Source organism: Triplophysa rosa, linkage group LG18, assembly GCF_024868665.1.
Source record: "Triplophysa rosa linkage group LG18, Trosa_1v2, whole genome shotgun sequence".
Classification (NCBI taxonomy): domain Eukaryota; kingdom Metazoa; phylum Chordata; class Actinopteri; order Cypriniformes; family Nemacheilidae; genus Triplophysa; species Triplophysa rosa.
Genome location: NC_079907.1, coordinates 15,747,677 through 15,754,034, shown reverse-complemented (window position 1 = coordinate 15,754,034; position 6,358 = coordinate 15,747,677).

Sequence of the window (6,358 nt, the reverse complement as noted above, 5' to 3'; positions counted from 1 at the left end):
CTATGAGGTTACGGAGGTGCTCAGCCTTTGCTGCTTTTAGTGCCTTTTTATAACAGTTTGCGCTCTCTTTCCACGCAATTTTAAAGACCTCTAATTGGGTTTGTTTCCATTTGCGCTCCAGTTTACGTGTTTCTCTTTTAAGGGCGCGAGTGGTGCTATTGTACCATGGTGCTGCGTTTTTCTCATTAATCTTTTTTGACTTCATAGGTGCGACAGCTTCTAATGTATTAGAGAAAATAGTGCCCAATTTGCTGGTCATGTCATCGAGCGATTCTATATTTATTGGTTATTAAAGGAGTCAGATCTGGCAAGCTCTTTGCGAAACTATCTTTAGTAGTCGAGGTAATTGTTCTACCCTGTCGATAACGAGTTAAACGGCTGATTTCTGCAGTGCGCAGTGTACATGTTATAAGATAGTGATCAGTGACATCGTCGCTTTGAGGTATAATATCTATATTGGTTAGATCGGCTCCGTGAGATATAATCAAGTCTAGTGTATGATTAAATCGATGAGTGGGTCCATTGATGTGTTGTGTTACTCCAAAAGAGTGTAATAGCTCTGTAAACGCCACTGCTAATGCATCGTTAGCACTATCTACGTGGATATTAAAGTCTCCGACAATTAGTACTTTATCAACGTTAACCAATAGGTCCGATAGGAAGTCCGCAAACTCTTTCAGGAAATCAGTGTAGGGACCAGGGGGTCTATACACTGTAGCCAACGTACAAGAAAGCAATGTTTTTTTACTGTCAATTGGAACAATTATGTTCAACGCAAGCACTTCAAATGATTTAAATTTATGCTCCGTTCTCTGACAGTAAGAAAGTCTCTAAAGATTGTTGCAACACCACCACCTCGACCAACCGGACGTGGCTCATGCATATAACAGTAGCTTGGTGTGGTACACTCATTTAGACCATAATAATCATTTGGTTTAAGCCAGGTTTCGGTAAGGCAAAGTATATCAAAACTGTTGTCTGTGATCATTTCATTTACAATAACTGCTTTTGAATTTAGTGATCTAATATTAAGTAGGCCGAACTTTATTAAGTTTTTTTTGGTCGTTTATTATATTGTCCTCAGGTTTAATCACGATTAGATTTTTTCTCTGAGATTTGGCTATTTTGTTATTTTGTAGTATTATTCGGGGGACAGACACAGTCTCTATGCATTTGGAAGCAGTAACATTTATAACAGATGAGTGGGAGGAACACAGACTATGGTTAAAGTTTTGACTTACCGCTGGGAGACATAGTCAAGCGGTGCACAGCGTCTTTGAGATGTTGTCAGACAGAAGAACCGCTCCGATGCTGCTGGGGTGCAGGCCGTCAGGGCGGAAGAGCCTAGGTCCTCCCAGAACAGATCAAAATTATCAACAAAGAGCAGCTTCTGTTCAATACACCATGACATCAACCATTTATTTAGAGCAAATAGTCTACTGAACTTTTCATTCCCTCGTCGGTAGGTAGGAAGCGGCCCTGATCGATGAGCCTCGGGTGGGCGATGCGCTTGCGTCCGTCTCGATCAGACTCTGAAGTCCCGTCTTCAGGATTCCGACTGCTGCATCTGAGCAGTCCGGTATTCACGCCCCCGTGCGTTGGCAGCACGACAGCTCCGACGTTAGCATCGTCCTTCAGGATCGCAGGTACCTGCGCAGAGACATCAAGAACACGGGCGCCAGGAAAACAATGAGTGCGCACCTTACCTTTAGTGGAGGAAGCGCGTACGTTCCGGACGATTGAGTCTCCGATGACCACAGCGTTGCATTCCGTCTCGCAGAGGGCGGCAAAGCGGTTCCTAGTCGGGATCTCGAAGACGGTGGCGGCGGTTGGGTCATCGCTCCAGTCCTGGCTCGCGCCTTTCGCCGTGGGTGTGCCGGTGCAGGAGTGAAGTTCATTTGGGCTGACCGTGTTCTCGAAGCCTGGGCTCTGTGCAGAGAAACACGCGGAGTAGAAGTGGAAGGAGTATTAAAATCGCTGATGAAAACTTACCGCGGATTTGCGAGCGTCAGCTCTGGATGTTTCCAGCGCCGTTTTTCGTTGCTCGCAGCCGTGTCTGCTTCTCTAGTAGATCCTGGATCTGCTTCTCCACAGCCTCCAGTTCGACTGAAGTGCGATCGTTTCCTCATCCGCACACAGAGGTACAAACACATCTGAAACATTAGCCATTAGTGATGTAGTAACGAGAACAGTGTGTTAAGCAGTAAGCAGGCAGGCTGGTGAATGCTAACAGCCTGAGGCTAATAGCGAGTGTCCGATAAAAATAAATTATCTGTGCGTTTAAGTACGATTTTTGGTATGGGATATATCTTAAGGATATGTTTTACCCTCGGTGAATAACAATTTAAAACACAAGTCTTAAGATATAACAAGAATAAACGATGTATTAAGAATAAGTTTGAAAGAGCTCCGACTCAAACCACGCGCTCTCAGCAAACAGGAAGTGACGAGGAACATCTGTAACAGGAACATCTGTATCTCAGCTTTAAATAACTAAGCTTATAACCTTTCAAGTACACCTTCATGCACTTTATTCATGATAACAGCCAGCTCCTTGGAGGCTTGGAGATTTGTAGCACTTTTTGAAAATTAATCACATACGTTTTATTATGCCTAGGTGGTTGGGGGGATGGTTAGCAGACATTTTAAAAAGTCAGGTACAGCTGAACATTTATTTATTTATTCATTTATTTATTAGATATTATTTATTATAATGATCTTGCTTGGTCTATAAACACCATGCACTGTGCTGTGTTTTACCTTTCTGTGTTTTTCTTATTTGCTCCTGTAAAGCTGCTTTGGAACAATGCACATTGTGAAAAGTGCTATATAAATAAAATTGAATTGAATTGAATTGAAAGATGTTCCTGTAGCTCAACTGGTAAAGCATGGCGCTGCGCTATGCCAAAGTCATGGGTTTGATTTTCAAGGAACACGCACAATTGATCAAATGATACCTTGAATGAACTTACAATCATCCTGTATAGTACAAAATCTAAGAATTAAAAAAAAGTTATAGTAACACTGAAGGTTCAAACAGAAATGTACTGAAACTAATGGAGTAGTGCACACTTTACTTGATCTTCCAAATTCAAAGTGCATATAATGTAATAATACTTGAGTAGACACAAAATTGAAAAATAAATCTACTTTGATTGGTTGCTAAAAACATGATGACGTATTGAGAACAAGAAATCGATTAAATTGTAGAGATTATTGTGAACTAAAACAAGATTTTTTGTTGTTGGCCAACAGAAATAGTTATCGTAAGTTCCAGCATCTTGTAAAACGTTTCCTAACTGAAGTTGGATCATGCTGGGCATCTGTTCACACAAGGCAGGCCCTGTTTTAAAATCAAATAAAGCATTTGTACCGCGCTTTCGCTGACATAATGCTCAGGGAATTTGAAACAGAACCTGATTCTTGTGATTCCAGAACCTTCTAGGTAAGCTTTTGGTGTTATCATCAGAAGTGACATCATGTGTTGAGTCGAACTTATCGGCGAATGCTGTGAATGACTCTCGTGACGCAGTGACTTCACGCACACCAGGCTGTTTAGGTTTAATTTGTTTATTGTCGTGACAGGTGAACACATTAAGCTCACATTTACACGATTTCAAAGAATAAGTACAAAAGCCCTAAGCTCTTGTTATAGTAATGAACAGCAGATGGTAGCAACACTTTAGTTTAATGCTTCGTATACTAACACATCCAGTTTGAGGTGAGTGGCAGAGGGCTGTCAAAACCTATTAAAACCCTTTAAACCTCTAATTGGCGAATAGAATCATGTGTGTGAAATTTGGAAAGGACTCCATTAGATCACTGAATACGCCGAGCAAATCCGTTATTTATGTCATTTTGAAGGGTCCCTAGACAGCCATTACTAACCTAATATCCTGTTTCAGAGTGAGCCTCGCTTTAGCCTGTTGGTCTTGGCTATTCACCAAAGCGTGAAAGTATGAAAATTGTCCAGTCATGGCCTGAAGCACTTGAAACCACCAATGTTGCAGGGCCTTGCACATGTGTTTAAGAGAAGCCCGCTAAGATAGTGTGCCACAAAACTGGAACTATATTTGCGGCTATTCGCCATGCTACATATTTCATTGACCACAATCGTCGGCCTGTGGAGTTATGCTCGGGCATAGATAAACAGGCCACACTTCCTCCAGGCATTTTATCAGCATTTCTCATTCTGGTGGGCTTGAACTGTTCCCCTGCAGCGCTAAATGTGTCAAGCCCCTTCGGAGTACGGCGAGGCCAGAAATAGCTTTGACGTGTTGTGTAGCGGACGTGGAAACAAAGGCCATTACAGCAGGCCTTACAGAACAAGATCTCCTGAGAGGAACTCAAGCAGTCCTTAACTTAGAAATACACTCCATGCTTACAATCACACTAATAATATTAGGATGGTGTAAAGTGAGCATTTCCTACATGATAAGCAAAAAGCTAAATAGCAGTAATGCAATTATTCATCGTATTTTAGGCACTCGCAGACATCAAAATTATTTTATTGTATGCAGCTGAGGATTTCCAGCAGCATGGATGTGACATTTTTAGTCAAAACTTGAAATACAAACTCTCAGTGAATGTATTTTTTACCAATATGTTGAATCATCCGTTTATATTTTACAAAGTCCCTGGTGCTAGAGTCCAGACATCAGAAAAAAGATGAGTATATGGACAAGTTTTCTAATTTAAAAGAGCATTCATTTATGGATGTGACAAAAATGACAAAAACATACTTTGTAGGATTTCTGTGTATTTAAATGTTCAAACCAGAAGCAACAATACCCAACAAATGAAGAAAGGATGGCTCTACATACATAGATCACAAAATAGTTATTTTAATTTTCATGTGCCCATTTATGAGGACTGTTATGGATGTGACACGTTCAGTCAAAACTTGAAATATAAATTCTCAGAGAATGTATTTATTATTGAATTATCTGTTTATATTTTGTTGAAGCCCATTTCTAGAGTCTAGACATCAGAAAAATATTAGTCTATGCAAGAGTTTTCTATTATAAAAGAGGAGAAATTAAATGCGTTTTGGAGGGGACAAAAAATAACGTTTTTGAGAGACAACATACTTTGTAGGATTTCTGTGAATTAAAATCAGAAGCAATAAAAAATGGGAAGGAATTGCTCTTAATAGATCACAAAATAGTTAATTTAATTTTCATGTGCCCATTTATTGGGAATATGGGCCGTTATGGATGTGACAATTCACTTACCTGAATATGAAAAATATGCTTTAAAATACAAAAATATTGTTTGAGATACCAAAATCTTCATTTGTAGATTAACCAAAATGGGGAAAATTCATTATCCATATTCTGAGGTCCAATGTTTTATATAAACCCAAGTAAGGTTTTCTTCCAAACTGTATGTAAACTGTATGTATCTCAAATGTGCTGCTTTAGCCCCCTCCATTGGTTATAGACAGAAACAGAATACATCTCTTCAGAAGTGATGCATCTCTTATAATAAAACTAATTGCTTCTTATCTTGTTGTTCCAAATTTTGCCTCTTATAAAGTTGATAAATGAATCTGTGTATCATTGTACACCGTGACACCGCATTACACTGATAACACATTATTTCTCAAACAAAAACTGACCAGTAATTGTTGGGTTTAAAGAAATATGGTTTAAATTAAATGTTTGACCCTCACAATGTCAAATTTAACACTGGATAACACTGAACGGAGGAGGTGACATGCAGAAAATAAACAGTAACATTATCAGCATATTTATTTTAGGTTATTGGATGCTGGAGAAGCAAGACTGTTTTCATATTTGTTGACATAGAGAAAGCTGTCTGGGTAAGGAGGAGAATGAACCTTTATGTACATGGTGTGTATATTTATCACACGTACAGTATAAGACGCAGCTCCACACCCCATTAATGATATCATTGCAAATGTATTTATTGACAATGAGATAAACTCAGAAAATTTACTACAGTGACTCATGGGGAAAAAATAGATACAATAAATCTTTGTAGGCTATAGTAAAGGTGAAAAATGTTATAGTGAGTTTAAAAAGCACAACAAATAAGTTATTTGGTCTACACTTTTTTAAAGCAGACTTAAAGCAGATTTAAACTTTACATACAAATTAAGATGACGTATTGTTTCACTTTTATAATTTCTATTAAAATTCACAAATGTAAATATTTGGATGTTGCTCATTGAGGACTTCCTCAACCCTATCTGGTCTATCGGATCCTAGGACATGTCGAATGAGGTTCTGGGAAAAACGTGTGACCCGAATGAATCCTTCAAATAAATGATTCCGCTAAAAAGAATGATTCACTCTATCAGCGTAACTGAACTCACCTTAATATATATATATAT